Source organism: Mesoplodon densirostris, chromosome 9, assembly GCF_025265405.1.
Source record: "Mesoplodon densirostris isolate mMesDen1 chromosome 9, mMesDen1 primary haplotype, whole genome shotgun sequence".
Taxonomy (NCBI): Eukaryota; Metazoa; Chordata; class Mammalia; order Artiodactyla; family Ziphiidae; genus Mesoplodon; species Mesoplodon densirostris.
The window spans coordinates 67,899,046-67,917,227 of NC_082669.1; the positions used below are offsets into that span (position 1 = coordinate 67,899,046).

At 40.8% G+C, this 18,182-nt stretch overlaps 1 protein-coding gene across 2 annotated transcripts in view; it reads left to right on the plus strand.

Annotated features, from left to right (window-relative positions):
• The window catches only part of MINDY4 (MINDY lysine 48 deubiquitinase 4), a 164,126-nt gene that overhangs the window by 6,851 nt on the left and 139,093 nt on the right, over positions 1–18,182 (plus strand). The gene's annotated exons all lie outside the window — the stretch shown is intronic.

Below are 18,182 nucleotides of genomic sequence, written 5' to 3' on the forward strand. Positions count from 1 at the left end.
CACCTCGGGGTGCTTCCCTGAACCCCCAGCCTCGATGCCCCCACTTTCTGTTACAAGCCTTCAGGGTACCCCTTATTTTTCCTTTGTTGTGCTTATTATGTTTATAATAGAATATTTGTGTGGTGGTTTAATTAGGATCTGCCTTCCGCACTACCTTGGACGCTGCAGGATGCGTTGTATCCCCATACTTGACATGGGACTGATGACATAGTAAATAGTCAGTGTGTATTTATGAATGAATGAGCGAGTGAATGAATATACAGGCACGAAGGAATGAAGCCACCGTTCTGAATTAATTGCTCTTTCTGTAAGAAGAGAGAATGTTATAATTTGATTCAAGAATGGGCTCTCCAGCAGATACCCTGTGGGAGGGCATAGTGTCAGAGGTGGAAAGAACTTCGTGATCCTGTCGTTCAGCATTTATCACAAGGGGCAGCCAGGTGAAGTCCTACCGGAGGCCCGGTAAAGACCTTCATCCTCTGGGTCCTGCAGTGACACTCGGGCCCCTCCATCTCCTGTAGACAGAAGACTGTTGCCCCAGGCAGCAGATACTCAGCAATCCTCCTCTGGCTGTCTTTTAAGGCAGGAGAGTAGACTACATTTTAGAAAGATTTTCCACAGAGAGTGAGACGGTTAAGCAGAAAATTCAATTAACCATTGCTGCACAGTGGAATTTTTATATAAATACATCTTTACCTAATTTCCCAGAAGCATCTTTGCCATTCAAGTTATTATTATTATTATTTTTTTGCGGTACGCGGGCCTCTCACCGCTGTGGCCTCTCCCGTTGCGGAGCACAGGCTCCGGACGCGCAGGCTCAGCGGCTATGGCTCACAGGCCCAGCCCCTCCCCGGCATGTGGGATCTTCCCGGACCGGGGCACGAACCCGTGTCCCCTGCATCGGCAGGCAGACTCCCAACCACTGCGCCACCAGGGAAGCCCCTCAAGTTATTTTTATTTCTTCACTGTGGTATAGTCTCCCTAAGGTAACTATTATCTTAAGATACTTAAGATATTTTCATTAGATCTTGATAAGTGCCCTGATAATTTGATTTATACAGTAGTTAGTAGCTGTTATACAATGAATTGGAGCTTATATTTTACAGGAAAATATACTCATTAATCTATCTATGGCATTATAATTTTGACGTTCACTCAGCACAAAGCTAGAGTGATTCTGGGAAAGCCCTGCCAATTTAATGTTAATTCCAGTAACTTGTTTTTCCCTATTAAGTGTGCAGTAGATAAAATGCCTGTGTAAAATTGAGGTTTTGAAAAATGGTATCTAGATTCATATAAAGGCTGTATCTATTACGAGCAAAGTGATGTGAAAGGCCACAAAGTACAGTTCAGGTATTCAGGGCCCTAACTCTCTCCTACTGAAAGAAGAACAAGAAGGTTGAAATAATTATTTAACATCCCCCCCCCCAAACTGTCTTCCTTGTAAGTTTCATCTAGACTTAGACAAAATAGTTTTTTGGGTCCCATTCTAAAAAAAATAAAACTGTCCCCTGATTTTGACTGCCTGATAATTCTGTTGAGTTTGATCATAACCCTGTGGGTCTTGGTCCCAGAGTTCTGCTATGTAGGTCAAGGGAATAGAAAAGGGGAAAGACTGGATACACCCGAGGGTTCCCTCTGTGCCAGGCTCTTTATCAGGCGCTTTACCACTCTGACTGCAAACTCACCACATGCCCCACGCCTGGCCGCAGTTCCAAAGGGCCTGGGTGTTACTGGGCAGGTGGGATGCGGACTGACACATGGTCTAGCCCCTGAGGCCAGCCTGTGGATTGCTGCTTGGATAACTGTGTCTGTACAAGTTACTTAGGAGACTTTCTAAAAGAAATCAAGGTTCTAATCTTGGTGATTCTGGCTTAGTAAGACTCAGCGAGGCCTGAGAATCTGTCTTTTATTTTTTATATAGATTTTTTCCACTTTTTTATTTTTATTTATTTTTTTTATTTCTTTAGTTTTTTTAATTTATATATTTTTTATTAGTTTCTGCTTTATAACAAAGTGAATCAGTCATACATATACATCTGTTCCCCTATCCCTTCCCTCTTGCGTCTCCCTCCCTCCCACCCTCGCCATCCCACCCCTCCAGGCGGTCACAAGGCACCGAGCTGATCTCCCTGTGCTATGTGGCTGCTTCCCACTATCTATCTACCTTATGTATGGTACTGTATATATGTCCATGCCTCTCTTTCGCTTTGTCACAGCTTACCCTTCCCCCTCCCCATATCCTCAAGTCCATTCTCAAGTAGGTCTGTGTCTTTATTCCTGTTTTACCCCTAGGTTCTTCATGACATTTTTTTTTCTTAAATTCCATATATATGTGTTAGCATACGGTATTTGTCTTTCTCTTTCTGAGTTACTTCACTCTGTATGACAGACTCTAGGTCTATCCACCTCATTACAAATAGCTCAGTTTCGTTTCTTTTTATGGCTGAGTAATATTGCATTGTATATATGTGCCACATCTTCTTTATCCATTCATCCGATGATGGACACTTAGGTTGTTTCCATCTCCGGGCTATTGTGAATAGAGCTGCAATGAACATTTTGGTACATGTCTCTTTTTGAATTATGGTTTTCTCAGGGTATATGCCTAGTAGTGGGATTGCTGGGTCATATGGTAGTTCTATTTTTAGTTTTTTAAGGAACCTCCATACTGTTCTCCATAGTGGCTGTACCAATTCACATTCCCACCAGCAGTGCAAGAGTGTTCCCTTTTCTCCACACCCTCTCCAGCATTTATTGTTTCTAGATTTCTTGATGATGGCCATTCTGACTGGTGTGAGATGATATCTCATTGTAGTTTTGATTTGCATTTCTCTAATGATTAATGATGTTGAGCATCCTTTCATGTGTTTGTTGGCAGTCTGTATATCTTCTTTGGATAAATGCCTATTTAAGTCTTCTGCCCATTTTTGGATTGGGTTGTTTATTTTTTTGCTATTGAGCTGCATGAGCTGCTTATAAATTTTGGAGATTAATCCTTTGTCAGTTGCTTCATTTGAAAATATTTTCTTCCATTCTGAGGGTTGTCTTTTGGTCTTGTTTATGGTTTCCTTTGCTGTGCAAAAGCTTTGAAGTTTCATTAGGTCCCATTTGTTTATCTTTGTTTTTATTTCCATTTCTCTAGGAGGTGGGTCAAAAAGGATCTTGCTGTGATTTATGTCATAGAGTGTTCTGCCTATGTTTTCCTCTAAGAGTTTGATAGTTTCCGGCCTTACATTTAGGTCTTTAATCCATTTTGAGCTTATTTTTGTGTATGGTGTTAGGCAGTGATCTAATCTCATACTTTTACATGTCCCTGTCCAGTTTTCCCAGCACCACTTATTGAAGAGGCTGTCCTTTCTCCACTGTACATTCCTGCCTCCTTTATCAAAGATAAGTTGACCATATGTGCGTGGGTTTATCTCTGGGCTTTCTATCCTGTTCCATTGATCTATCTTTCTGTTTTTGTGCCAGTACCATACTGTCTTGCTTACTGTAGCTTTGTAGTATAGTCTGAAGTCAGGGAGCCTGATTCCTCCAGCTCCGTTTTTCGTTCTCAAGATTGCTTTGGCTATTCGGGGTCTTTTGTTTTTCCAAACAAATTTTGAAATTTTTTGTTCTAGTTCTGTGAAAAATGCCAGTGGTAGTTTAATAGGGATTGCATTGAATCTGTAGATTGCTTTGGGTAGTTGAGTCATTTTCACAATATTGATTCTTCCAATCCAGGAGCATGGTATATCTCTCCATCTATTTGTATCATCTTTAATTTCTTTCATCAGCGTCTTATAATTTTCTGCATACAGGTCTTTTGTCTCCTTAGGTAGGTTTATTCCTAGATATTTTATTCTTTTTGTTGCAGTGGTAAATGGGAGTGTTTTCTTGATTTCACTTTCAGATTTTTCATCATTAGTGTACAGGAATGCCAGAGATTTCTGTGCATTAATTTTGTATCCTGCTACTTTACCAAATTCATTGATTAGCTCTAGTAGTTTTCTGGTAGCATCTTTAGGATTCTCTATGTATAGTATCATGTCATCTGCAAACAGTGACAGCTTTACTTCTTCTTTTCCGATTTGGATTCCTTTTATTTCCTTTTCTTCTCTGATTGCTGTGGCTAAAACTTCCAAAACTAAGTTGAATAAGAGTGGTGAGAGTGGGCAGCCTTGTCCTGTTCCTGATCTTAGTGGAAATGGTTTCAGTTTTTCACCATTGAGGACGATGCTGGCTGTGGTTTTGTCATATATGGCCTTTATTATGTTGAGGAAAGTTCCCTCTATGCCTACTTTCTGCAGGGTTTTTATCATAAATGGGTGTTGAATTTTGTCGAAAGCTTTCTCTGCATCTATTGAGATGATCATATGGTTTTTCTCCTTCAATTTGTTAATATGGTGTATCACATTGATTGATTTGCGTATATTGAAGAATCCTTGCATTCCTGAAATAAACCCCACTTGATCATGGTGTATGATCCTTTTAATGTGCTGTTGGATTCTGTTTGCTAGTATTTTGTTGAGGATTTTCGCATCTATGTTCATCAGTGATATTGGCCTGTAGTTTTCTTTCTTTGTGACATCCTTGTCTGGTTTTGGTATCAAGGTGATGGTGGCCTCGTAGAATGAGTTTGCGAGTGTTCCTCCCTCTGCTATATTTTGGAAGAGTTTGAGAAGGATAGGTGTTAGCTCTTCTCTAAATGCTTGATAGAATTCGCCTGTGAAGCCATCTGGTCCTGGGCTTTTGTTTGTTGGAAGATTTTTAATCACAGTTTCAATTTCAGTGCTTGTGATTGGTGTATTCATATTTTCTATTTCTTCCTGATTCAGTCTTGGCAGGTTGTGCATTTCTAAGAATTTGTCCATTTCTTCCAGGTTGTCCATTCTATTGGCATAGAGTTGCTTGTAGTAATCTCTCATGATCTTTTGTATTTCTGCAGTGTCAGTTGTTACTTCTCCTTTTTCATTTCTAATTCTATTGATTTGAGTCTTCTCCGTTTTTTTCTTGATGAGCCTGGCTAATGGTTTATCAATTTTGTTTATCTTCTCAAAGAACCAGCTTTTAGTTTTATTGATCTTTGCTAATGTTTCCTTCATTTCTTTTTCATTTATTTCTGATCTGATCTTTATGATTTCTTTCCTTCTACTAACTTTGGGAGTTTTTTGTTCTTCTTTCTCTAATTGCTTTAGGTGCAGGGTCAGGTTGTTTACTCGAGATGTTTCCTGTTTCTTAAGGTGGGTTGTATTGCTATAAACTTCCCCCTTAGAACTGCTTTTGCTGCGTCCCATAGGTTTTGGGTCGTCGTGTCTCCATTGTCATTTGTTTCTAGGTATTTTTTTATTTCCTCTTTGATTTCTTCAGTGATCACTTCGTTATTGAGTAGTGTATTGTTTAGCCTCCATGTGTTTGTATTTTTTACAGCTCTTTTCCTGTAATTGATATCTAGTCTCATAGCATTGTGGTCAGAAAAGATACTTGATACAATTTCAATTTTCTTAAATTTACCAAGGCTTGATTTGTGACCCAAGATATGATCTATCCTGGAGAATGTTCCATGAGCACTTGAGAAAAATGTGTATTCTGTTGTTTTTGGATGGAATGTCCTATAAATATCAATTAAGTCCATCTTGTTTAATGTATCATTTAAAGCTTGTGTTTCCTTATTTATTTTCATTTTGGATGATCTGTCCATTGGTGAAAGTGGGGTGTTAAAGTCCCCTACTATGATTGTGTTACTGTCGATTTCTCCTTTTATGGCTGTTAGTATTTGCCTTATGTATTGAGGTGCTCCTACGTTGGGTGCATAAATATTTACAATTGTTATATCTTCTTCTTGGATCGATCCCTTGATCATTATGTAGTGTCCTTGTTTGTCTCTTCTAGTAGTCTTTATTTTAAAGTCTATTTTGTCTGATATGAGAATTGCTACTCCAGCTTTCTTTTGGTTTCCATTTGCATGGAATATCTTTTTCCATCCCCTTACTTTCAGTCTGTATGTGTCTCTAGGTCTGAAGTGGGTCTCTTGTAGACAGCATATATATGGGTCTTGTTTTTGTATCCATTCAGCCAATCTGTGTGTTTTGGTGGGAGCATTTAATCCATTTACATTTAAGGTAATTATCAATATGTATGTTCCTATTCCCATTTTCTTAATTGTTTTGGGTTCGTTATTGTAGGTCTTTTCCTTCTGTTGTGTTTCTTGCCTAGAGAAGTTCCTTTCGCATTTGTTGTAAAGCTGGTTTGGTGGTGCTGAACTCTCTCAGCTTTTTCTTGTCTGTAAACGTTTTAATTTCTCCATCAAATCTGAATGAGATCCTTGCTGGGTAGAGTAATCTTGGTTGCAGGGGAGGGAGGGGCACGGAGTGTGGGGCGAGCCTGCAGCGGCAGAGGCCGGCGTGACGTTGCACCAGCCCGAGGCGCGCCGTGCGTTCTCCCAGGGAAGCCTTCCCTGGCTCCCGGGACCCTGGCAGTGATGGGCTGCACAGGCTCCCGGAAGGGCGGCGTGGACAGTGACCTGCGCTTGCACACAGGCCTCTTGGCGGCAGCAGCAGCAGCCCCAGCCTCCCACGCCCGTCTCTGGGCTCCGCGTTTTCAGCCGCGGCCCACGCCCGTCTGTGGAGCTCCTTTAAGCAGCGCTCTTAATCCCCTCTCCTCGCGCACCAGGAAACACAGAGGGAAGAAAAAGTCTCTTGCCTCTTCGGCAGCTCCAGAGTTTTCCTGGACTCCCTCCCGGAGTGGCGCATTAGCCCCCTTCAGGCTGAGTTCTCGCCGCCAGCCCCAGTCCTCTCCCTGTGCTCTGACCGAAGCCTGAGCCTCAGCTTCCAGCGCCGCCCGCCCCGGCGGGCGAGCAGACAAGCCTCTCGGGCTGGTGAGTGCCGGTCGGCACTGATCTTCTGTGCGGGAATCTCTCCACTTTGCCCTACCCAGGTACGTGGGGAATTTCTTGCCTTTTGGGAGGTCTGAGGTCTTCTGCCAGCGTTCAGTAGGTGTTCTGTAGGAATTGTTCCACGTGTAGCTGTATTTCTGGTGTATCTGTGGGGAGGAAGGTGACCTCCGCGTCTTACTCTTCCGCCATCTTCCCCTCCTTTTTCTTGTAAGAAACATTAGCAGGTGTATTTATGCCCTGCCTTATACATTTTGATAAGCCCTTTGGGAACCTAGAAAATAATTTATCATGCCTCTCTTCTTTACCCCAGCATAATAAGAAACAAGCTCTGGATCAATAGTTGAAATGTGCAGGGGCCACCTACTTAAAGTGAGGTTTCAGCAAGCTAAATTCCTCTTTGAGCATGGTTAGGGATTGTACGTGTCTTCAAAACCTGTCACAAAGGAAATAAAGTTTAGAACATTGTCAATCCCCACTTTATACCTCAATCACTACCATAGTCTCTTCCACCAACACTACTACCACAACTACAACCTGACATCCAGACACTGGCGGCATCTTTCTCAAAAGCCCAAGACGTGTGCTCCCTTGCCCAGTTGGCTGAAACACCTCCTCATGTCCAGCCTGTGTAGTTCTAAGGGCCAATGAGTCAATCCCTCAGCCCAGTTGCCTGTTAAGCACTTTGAATAATTTATGCATAATGTTAAAAAAATTTAACATTTTTTTTGTGCTTACCGTATGCCAGGCACCATGCTATGTGCCTTATGTGTATTAGTCCATTTGATTGTCATAAAATCTTATTAGGCGGGTGCTACTTTTATTCTTAATTTTATAGATGAGGATACTGAGATTTGGAGAAGGAAAGTGACTTGCTCAATGTCTCATACCTGCCTCTTAAGTTGTAGAGCTGGGATTTGATCCCAGATTGGTTAGACCCCAAAGCCAATCTCTTGGTCACTTTGCTATATTGTCTCTCAGGCCACTTGGTCATACCAACTAAATTATGTACAGATCTCAACACCTCAGTCTAACTCAGATTTTAGAGCCATACTGTCACCTGCGAGTGAGACCTTGGGCAAGATACTTTAAGTCTTTGTGCCTCAATGTCCTCACCTGAAAAATGGGGATAACATTACCTACCTCATAGGTGGTAGCAAGGATTAAATGAGTTAATGTAGGTAAAGCACATTTAGAAAAACACCTGGCACATGGTAAGTACAGAATGGTTAGTATTATTATTTAAATCAGAATGTGCCATGGGGAATACTGTGTCCTCTGAAACAATATCCAGATGATGCTAGCCTAACAAACTATGGTAATCCCAGTAGGCAGAGATTATTTTTTGCTCTAACATCAGCATAATATATTTAGGAGTTCTGCTCTAGTCACTGTCTGTCTCCTGTATAAATAGAGAAAGTTTGTTTTTCCCTGTAAATCTTTTAATCCACAAATATTATGGAGAAACTACTAGCTGTTTTAGCACTGTACTAAGAGTGAGACCATTACAAAAGTAATATGAGATAGGAGCCCTGTCTTCAAAGAACCAACAGTCCAGTGGAAGAGACTAGCACAGGATAGATAACAATGAGGATGCTGGGCAGTACGAATTAAGTGCTCAACGATATGGTCCTTATTTGAAGAGACATAAGAGTTCAATTCAAAGAGGTGAATTGGAATCAATATTCACATCTAAGCCAATTGATGAGAATATTCACTCCTAAAGCATGCCGCAGAGCTGTCTGTTTGCATGTTCACTAAAGCCAGAGTCAGTCTAGCCTAGTGGGCATTGGGGCAAATGTCACCTAGTCGCCCAGCAATTCCCTATTTACTCTCCGAACTGTTTCCTACCCAGCTGCCTTCACTATTTATCTCCTTACCCTGTGTTCTTTTTCTTAATAGCATTTATTACTATCTGACTGGACCATATATATTTACTCATTTTGTCCTAGTCAGTCTGTCCCACTGGATTCTCTGCTCAATCCCCAGGCCCCACAAGAGTGCCTGGCTCACAAAATATTCTTTGGGACAAAGGAATAAACCCTTACCAGACCTGCTGTCTCCAGCTTTCTCCTTTGTTCTAAAGCCAGGCTGTCCCCAGTGCTGTTGCAGGTAATTATAATAGTTACTGTTTATTAAGACTTCCTATGGGCCAGGCTATGTAATGTGTTCCACACAGCCACCCCAATGAAATCAAGAATGTTATTCTTTCCAGCTTACCAATGCAGCAACTAAGGCCTAAAGACATTGTGTACCTTGTCCAGGTTCACATACTTAAGAAGTGACTGACTTCCAATAAGGGTTGACCTTATGCTCTCTGGCTTTAATCTAGCAGTATTGGGACATGGCCAAAATTTGACTCCTTTTTTTTTTTTTTTTTTTGGCTGCCCCATACGGCTTGTGGGATTTTAGTTCCCCAACCAGGGACTGAACCCGTGCCCTTGGCAGTGAGAGAGTGGAGTCCTAACCACTGGACCACCAGAGAATTCCTGAACATGCCCAGAATTTGAAGCAGAGAAGTAGAACCCTAAAGAGGCAGGAGTGGTGGAAGGGTGGATGTGAGAGTCAGTGGGTAGGTGTGATGGGTTGAATTATACCCTGCCCCCCTCCCAAATTCACATGGTGACGTCCTAACCTCAGTACTTTAGAATGTGACCTACGTGTAAATAAGGCTGTTGAAAAAGTAATTGTTTCTGATGAGGTTATACCGAGGTGAGGTGGAGCCTAAATCCAACATGAGTGCTGTTCTGATGAAAAGGGGAAATCTGGACACGCACACACAAGGAGAATGCCCTGTGAAGATGAAAGCAGAGACTGGAGCGATTGCCAGCAAACCACCACAAACGAGGAGAGAGGTGTGGAATAGATGTCTTCCCCGCAGTTCTCAGAAAGTACCAACCCTGCCCATACCTTGATCTCAGACACCTAGCTTCCAGAGCTATGAAGCAATAAATTTCTGTTGTTTAAGCCACCCAGCTTGTGACATTTTGTTACGGCAGTCCTAACAAATTAATACAGTAGGAGTAGGCAAGGAGAAGACCAAGAGAGAGAGAGGAAAAAACCTCTCACAGCTCCTGGTGGGCGTTCTTGCCCGTATTCCATCCTTGCCTCTTCTACCTTCACCCACAAGCCAATCTGGTATTCTGAAGACATAGCTTTCTTCTGGCAAGACCCTGGCAAGCCTTCTGAAGGACCTAGTGATTTCCTAGGAGATGAAAGCGAGCTTCCTGATTGTCCTTGTTAACTCTGTTAACCAGGCCCACAAAGTGGATCATAGTGCACAGATAGCCACTTAGAAATTTCACTGCCCCGTGCAAAGAAACCTACAGAGACTTCACAGGCTCTGTGGCCTCTCCAAGGCCAATGTTGCCCTGAACTATCCCAGATCTTTGTATGAACATAAGCTTTAGAAAATCCCATGAAGATAGCTCCCTCATCATTCATATGTTGGTGGCCCTGCTTGATGGAAAAAGTTGGAAACGGGACATTCAGGAGGAAGATACATCCCTAATATCTGCAGCGTCTACTGCGGGATATTGATTCCATTGTCCTTTAACCCGCTGGCACTGGGTTGATAGTATATTACTGGTAATGAAGAGAGAATCTGGCCAGGAATTGTTAAATGGTTGCAAGTCACTATAACAAATCTTTTCACAGTAAAAATAATGAGGGCTCAAGACTGATTTCAAAAAGAATGGCAAGAAAAAATGTTTCTCTCCATCCCAGGCCCAATACCCATCCCCACAAACCTACTCAGGGACTTTCAGCAACGTGTAGTCTCCTTCCAAGCCCCAGAAATTTCTGTATTGGACAGAACTTCCCTGTCATGACAAAAGGAACCTTTCCTCATGCGTGGGGTAAGTGTTTGATTTCTATAACACAGTGGTCAGCAAACTTTTTCTGTAAAGGGTCAGACAGTAAATAATTTAGGCTTTGAGGGCCACGACTGTTGCAACTGCTCAGTCGTGCTATTGTTGTGTGAAAGTGGCCATAGATCACACACAAATGAATGGCTCTGGTTATGTGCCAATAAAACTTTATTTAAAAAAACAGGCAGGGGCCAGATTTGGCCTATAGGCCATAGTTTGCCAACCCCTGGTGTATAGCACAAAAAGACTAGAACTTTGCTGCCAATGGAAACAGTGCTCCTTTTTCCAAAGTTTTGGTGTCCAGCTCTTTCTTGGGAAGTGTCATCTCAGGGCTCACATTCTTTTGCATCGCTGTCATGAAACAGAAGAGAGAAATGAATGAATCTATCTCATTATTCCTTTTAGGGCTCCATATTGCCAACCAACACTGAACTAAAGTGATGCCAACCTGTAACCCTTTAATTTCTTCCCCTAGACTTTATCAGCTCATAAATTTTGTGATAAAGAACAAAGAAGAAATTGCCTTGCAGAATGTCTCCTTCAGTGATGAAATGGCATTGATAGAAGAGTACTAGACTTTGTCTAGAGCCCTGACTTTTTGTCCCTGTCTCTGCCCCTGACAAGCCCAGTGACCCCTCACAAGTCATTTCATCTTTCTGGTGTGACAACTCCTTCCCTTCCTACTTTATGGGATTGTCACGAGAATAAACTAAAAAGACCACAATAACAGACATGAAAACATTTTACAAAAACTTAAGTTGTCACAGATCTATTGCTCCAAGGAAGCAGGAGGATGAGAGGGGTGCTTTTCTGCGCAGGTGGAAATGTTACAACTAACATAGAACTGAACCCTTGTGATGTAGAGGGACCAGGACAGGAGAGGGCAAAGGGCTGCACATGAAGCTGTGGCAGTTTCAAGCCTGCCCATTAGACTGGCTGGCTGTTGTGTCATTTATATCTAAATTGATTCCTTTCACTTTTGGTTGTTTCCCAGCAAGTCTGTTGGAAAGAGCAGGTGCTCATTATTGAATTCCCTTGTTTATTTTCCCCCAAATCTATTAAATCAGTACCAAACACTTAGAATTCTCTGACACTAAAGCAAGTGATTTATTTATCTATAGCTATCTATTGCATCTGGCTTTGATAGGCTTTATCTCTATGTGCTAAAAACACAGAGCCCTTTAAAAGTTTGATTTTATTGCAAAAAGGAAAACAGCTGTATAGGGGAACCTGGATGGGAGTAAAGGAGAGCAACTCTCTGGCTGACAAGTCTAAATGTCAGTGCTTTTTTCAAGCACATCAAAACATATAGAATCCAATTGTGGACCAAGAGGCCAGACTTTCATAAATCCTTCTAGGGAACTTTGTTTGGGTTTAAGCCTAGGGTGGGAGATTAGGTGTAGAGGAAAGAGCGGTGGGATCAGGAGCCCTGATTTAAGTCTGGGTTCTGCCACTAACTTGCTGTGTGATTTTAGCTAAGTTACTCTGTCACTCTTGACCAGTGTCTTCTCATTTGTAAAGTGAAGAGATTTTAATTTTAAGACTCCTTTTCCTACCCACTCTCTAGGAATTAAGGATTCAGTCACCATGATGCATAAACCAATAGTGCCTACTATGGATCTCATCATTCATTTGTTCAGGAAACATTTATTGAGATGCTACCGTGAGCTAGGCACTGAGGGTATAATGATAGACAAAGACACACTCTTCTGTATCCCATGGAGTAGAGACGATCTCTCTCTTCCCTCCTTTGAATCAGAGAAGCAGAAGGGCTTTGATACGATCATTGTTCAATTACTATTTTATTATCCTTCACATTATTTTATTTTTTAATTTTTATTGGAGTATAGTTGCTTTATAATGTTATGTTAATTTCTGCTGTACAACAAGGTGAATCAGCTATATGTATACATATATCAATTATTTTAGCCCATTCTTTTGAATAGCACAGATTTTACCCAAGTCTTAGCACAATCTTGACCTGACCTAGAAACAGATTCTGATATGGTAGTGAACACATAGTTTGACTATGCACGTGGAAGATATTTTTTGACTTAAGGCTTATTGGAGGCTGGTTTCCAGTTTGGCGCAAGAGTTGCCAAGCTTTTAGACCTTGTCTGTTCAGGGGCTCTGGTTAGCCCTGTAACCTCACCCGAGGCCTTGAGCCCAACTAGCTCTACCTGTGGACTGGGCCAGGGGGGGCAGGACTGGATAGAGGAAAAAACAGCTTGAACAGGCTCTCCAGAGAAAAAGACAAACCCAGAGCTCCAGAAAGCATAGGATGTGAAAGAAATGGGTAGGATAGCACAGAAGTGTTTAAAAGGGCTGGAATGACTAGGAGGGATAGGTAAGGGACAGGAAGAAGGAAAAGTTGGGCACAGTTTTCTGGGCTCATAATAGACAAGCAGAGCCATGCTGGGGCTACTACATAGCTGTGAAAGTTAAATATTCACCCACTGACATTTATCTGCTGAGTGCCTAATAGGTACTTTGCTAGATTCTGGAGATGCAGAGGTAAATTAGACTTCATCCGTGCTCTCAGAGAGCTCATGGTCCATTGAAGGAGGCAAATGAACAAATGGCCAATTAGAATACAGACCTGAACTAGGTGAGGACAGTGTTCTAGTCTGCTTCATTCACTGCTGTTTCCTCAGCTTAGTATATAACCTGGGACAAGACTTTGTTGTAGACCAGATGATGGCTCAGAGAAAGAGGGAAGTGGAAGAATCAAACAGATATTAAGGAGAGAGACTAGACCACATTTGATGATGAATTGGAGTTAAGGGCAGAGGGAAGATTCAAGGATGACCTTCAGCCCTCTGATTAGGACAATTAAGTGGACGGTGATGCCATTCCCTGAGAGGTGAACCCAGAAGTTTGAGGCAAGTACAGAGACTGCTGAATAAGGATTGAGATACTGGTAAGTCATGACTTACTGTGAAGCTCGAGAGGCAGCCAAAGGAGCTGACTGTGGTACTGACCTTTCTGTTTCTAACTTCGTTTCTGCCCCAGGATGTCTGTTTGTGTGTCATATACTGAGAAAAAAAGAATTTGGATCTTTTTGAAGAGTTAGTAGAAAGTGAGCATGGTCTGCAGTCTGACATGATGAGAGTTAAACAGATGTGTGTTCAGTAAATAGTGTCTAGTCCCTCTGTCTTCAGGAATTCCAATGCTTGAGTAACATCCTGAGGTTTCTGAAGGGATAAAAGAGAAAATCTACTTGGGGATATTTCATCTAATGTCGGTGATGTATCTCAGCTGATAGACGTGAGTATAGGGTTTGCCTTTCATCTACAAAGGACTACGACCTCATCTGTGATTCCTTGAAAATTTGAGGTTATCATTCTCATAAAGGCTTCTTTTTAGCACTATTATGGCAATTAAGTTCAGGCAGAATGGAACCACATCCCCAAATATTATATTGGGCAGCAAGATGAAAAATGAGCACATTACCAGAGAAAAGTGCTTCTGTCTGGAACTTCTTCTTGATGGTTTCCTTGGGGACATAAGTTTGAGATTTTATTAGTTGAAACTGGCCATAATACAATACTTGGTATGTATTTATGTGTCTGTGGGGCAGGGGACCTGTATTCGCATATTTGACCTAGAAGTTTTAGTAACAGAATTTATTTATTTATTTATTTATTTGAAGCATATTTGATTTACAATATTGTGTTAGTTTCAGGTGTACAGCAAAGTGATTCAGTTATATATATATTTTTCAGATTATTTTCCATTATAGGTTATTACAAGATACTGAATATAGTTCCCTGTGTTATACAATAAATCCTTGTTACTTATCTATTTTATATATAGTAGTTTGTATTTGTTAATTCCATACTCTTAATTTATCCTTCCCCCCTTTCCATTCCCCTTTGGTAAACATACGTTTGCTTCCTATGTCTGTGAATCTGTTTCTGTTTTGTATATAGATTAATTTGCATTATTTTTTAGATTCCGCATATAAGTGATATATGATATTTGTCTTTCTCTGCCTGACTTACTTCACTTAGTATGATATTCCCTAGGCCCATCCATGTTGCTGCAAATGGCAATATTTCATTTTTTTTATGGCTGTGATATTCCTTTGTATCAAGATGTATATATTACCACATCTTCTCAAACCAGTCATCTGTTGATGGGCACTTGGGTTGTTTCCATGTCTTGACTATTGTAAATAGTGCTGCTATGAACATTGGGGTGCATGTATCTTTTCAAATTTCATGTTTTCCAGATGTGTTTTCATCTTTTCCGGATATATGCCCAAGAGTGGGGTTGCTCAATCACATGATAGCTCTATTTTTAGTTTTTTGAGGAACCTCCATAGTGTTCTCCATAGTGGCTGTATCAATTTACATTCCCACCAATAGTGGAAGAGGGTTCCCTTTTCACTACACGCTCTCCAGCATTTATTTTTTGTAGATTTTTTGATGATGGCCATTCTGACCGGTGTGAGGTGATACCTCATTGTAGTTTTGATTTGCATTTCTCGAATGATTAGTGGTGTTGAGCATCCTTTCATGTGTTTGTTGGCAATCTGTATATCTTCTTTGGAGGAATGTCTATTTAGGTCTTCTGCCCATTTTTGGATTGGGTTGTTTGTTTTTTTAATATTGAGCTGCATGAGCTGCTTGTAAATTTTGGAGATAAATCCTTTGTCAGTTGCTTCGTTTGCAAATATTTTCTCCCATTCTGAGGGTTGTCTTTTCGTCTTGTTTATGGTTTCCTTTGCTGTGCAAAAGCTTTTAAGTTTCATTCAGTCCCATTTGTTTATTTTTGTTTTTGTTTCCATTTCTTTAGGAGGTGGGTCAAAAAAGATCTTACTGTGATTTATCTCAAAGTGTGTTCTTCTTATATTTCCTCTAAGAGTTTTGGTGTGTCTGGCCTTACATTAAGGTCTTTAATCCATTTTGAGTTTATTTTTGTGTATGGCATTAGGGAGTGTTCTAATTTCATTCTTTTCCATGTAGCTGTCCAGTTTTCCCAGCACCACTTATTGAAGAGGCTGTCTTTTCTCCACTGTATACTCTAGCCTCCTTTATCAAGATAAGGTGACCATATGTACATGGGTTTATCTCTGGATGTTTTTGGATGGAATGTCCTATAAATATCAATTAAGTCCATCTTGTTTAATGTATCATTTAAAGCTTGTGTTTCCTTATTTTTTTTCATTTTGGATGATCTGTCCATTGTTGAAAGTGGGGTGTTAAAGTCGCCTACTATGATTGTGTTACTGTCGATTTCCCCTTTTATGGCTGTTGGTATTTGCCTTATGTATTGAGGTGCTCCTATGTTGGGTGCATAAATATTTACAATTGTTATATCTTCTTCTTGGATCGATCCCTTGATCATTATGTAGTGTCCTTCTTTGTCTCTTTTAAGTCTTTATTTTAAAGTCTATTTTGTCTGATATGAGAATTGCTACTCCAGCTTTCTTTTGATTTTCATTTGCATGGAATATCTTTTTCCATCCCCTGACTTTCAGTCTGTATGTGTCCCTAGGTCTGAAGTGAGTCTTTTGTAGACAGCATATATATGGGTCTTGTTTTTGTATCCATTCAGCCAGTCTGTGTCTTTTTGGTGGGAGCATTTAATCCATTTACATTTAAGGTAATTATCGATATGTACACTCCTATTACCATTTTCTTAATTGTTTTGCATTTGTTATTGTAAGACTTTTCCTTCTCTTGTGTTTCCTGCTGAGAGAAGTTCCTTTAGCATTTGCTGTAAAGCTGGTTTGGTTCTGCTGAATTCTCTTAGCTTTTGCTTGTCTGTAAAGGTTCTAATTTCTCTGTCAAATCTGAATGAGATCCTTGCTGGGTAGAGTAATCCTGGTTGTAGGATTTTCCCTTTCATCACTTTAAATATGTCCTGCCACTCCCTTCTGGTTTGCAGAATTTGTGCTCAAAGATCAGCTGTTAACCTTATGGGGATTCCCTTCTATGTTATTTGTTGTTTTTCCCTTGCTGCTTTTAATATTTTTTCTTTGTATTTAATTTTTGATAGTTTGACTAATATGTGTCTTGGCATGTTTCTCCTTGGATTTATCCTGTATGGGACTCTCTGTGCTTCCTGGACTCGATTAACTATTTCCTTTCCCATATTAGGGAAGTTTTCAACTATAATCTCTTCAAATATTTTCTCAGTCCCTTTCTTTTTCTCTTTTTCTTTGGGAACCCCTATAATTTGAATGTTGGTACATTTAATATTGTCCCAGAGGTCTCTGAGACTGTCCTCAATTCTTTTCATTCTTTTTTCTTTATTCTGCTCTCCAGTAGTTATTTCCACTATTTTATCTTCCAGGTCACTTATCCGTTCTTCTGCCTCATTTATTCTGCTATTGATCCCTTCTAGAGAATGTTTAATTTCATTTATTGTGTTGTTCATCATTGCTTTTTTCATATTTAGTTCTTCTAGGTCCTTGTTAAATGTTTCTTGCATTTTCTCTACTCTATTTCCAAGATTTTGGATCATCTTTGCATCTTTATTCTGAATTCTTTTTCAGGTAGACTGCCTATTTCCTCTTCATTTGTTAGGTCTGGTGGGTTTTTATCTTGCTCCTTCATCTGCTGTGTGTTTTTCTGTCTTCTCATTTTGCTTATCTTACTGTGTTTGGGGTCTCCTTTTTGCAGGCTGCAGGTTCGTATTTCCCGTTGTTTTTGGTGTCTGTCCCCAGTGGCTAAAGTTGGTTCAGTGGGTTGTGTAGGCTTCCTGGAGGAGGGGACTACTGCCTGTGTTTTGGTGGATGAGGCTGGATCTTGTCTTTCTGGTGGGCAGGTCCACCTCTGGTGGTGTGTTTTGGGGTGTCTGTGGCCTTATTATGATTTTCGGCAGCCTCTCTGCTAATGGGTGGGGTTGTGTTCCTTTCTTGGTAGTTGTTTGGCATAAGGTATCCAGCACTGTAGCTTGCTGGTCGTTGAGTGAAGCTGGGTGTTGGTGTTGAGATGGAAATCTCTGGGAGATTTTCGCCGTTTGATATTACATGGAGCTGGGAGGTCTCTTGTGGACCAGTGTCCTGAAGTTGGCTCTCCCACTTCAGAGGCACAGCACGGACTTCTGGCTGCAGCACCAAGAGCCTTTCATCGACACAGCTCAGAATAGAAGGGAGAAAAAGTAGAATGAAAGAGAGAAAGAGAGAAAGAAGGAGAGGAAGAGAGGAAGAGAGGAACAGAGAGAGAGGGAGGGAGGGAGGAAGGAAGGAAGGAAGAAAGGATGAAAGAGAAAGAGAGAGGAGGAGAGGAAGAGAGGAAGAGAGGAACAGAGAGAGAGATAGAGAGAGGGAGGGAGGGAGGAAGGAAGAAAGGAAGAAAGAGAGAGAGAGGAAGGAAAGAAGATAGAAAGAGGATAAAAGAAAATAAAATAAAGTAAGGTAAAATAAAATAAAGTTATTAAAATAAAAAATAATTATTAAGAAAAATTTTGTAAAAGTTAAAAAAGAA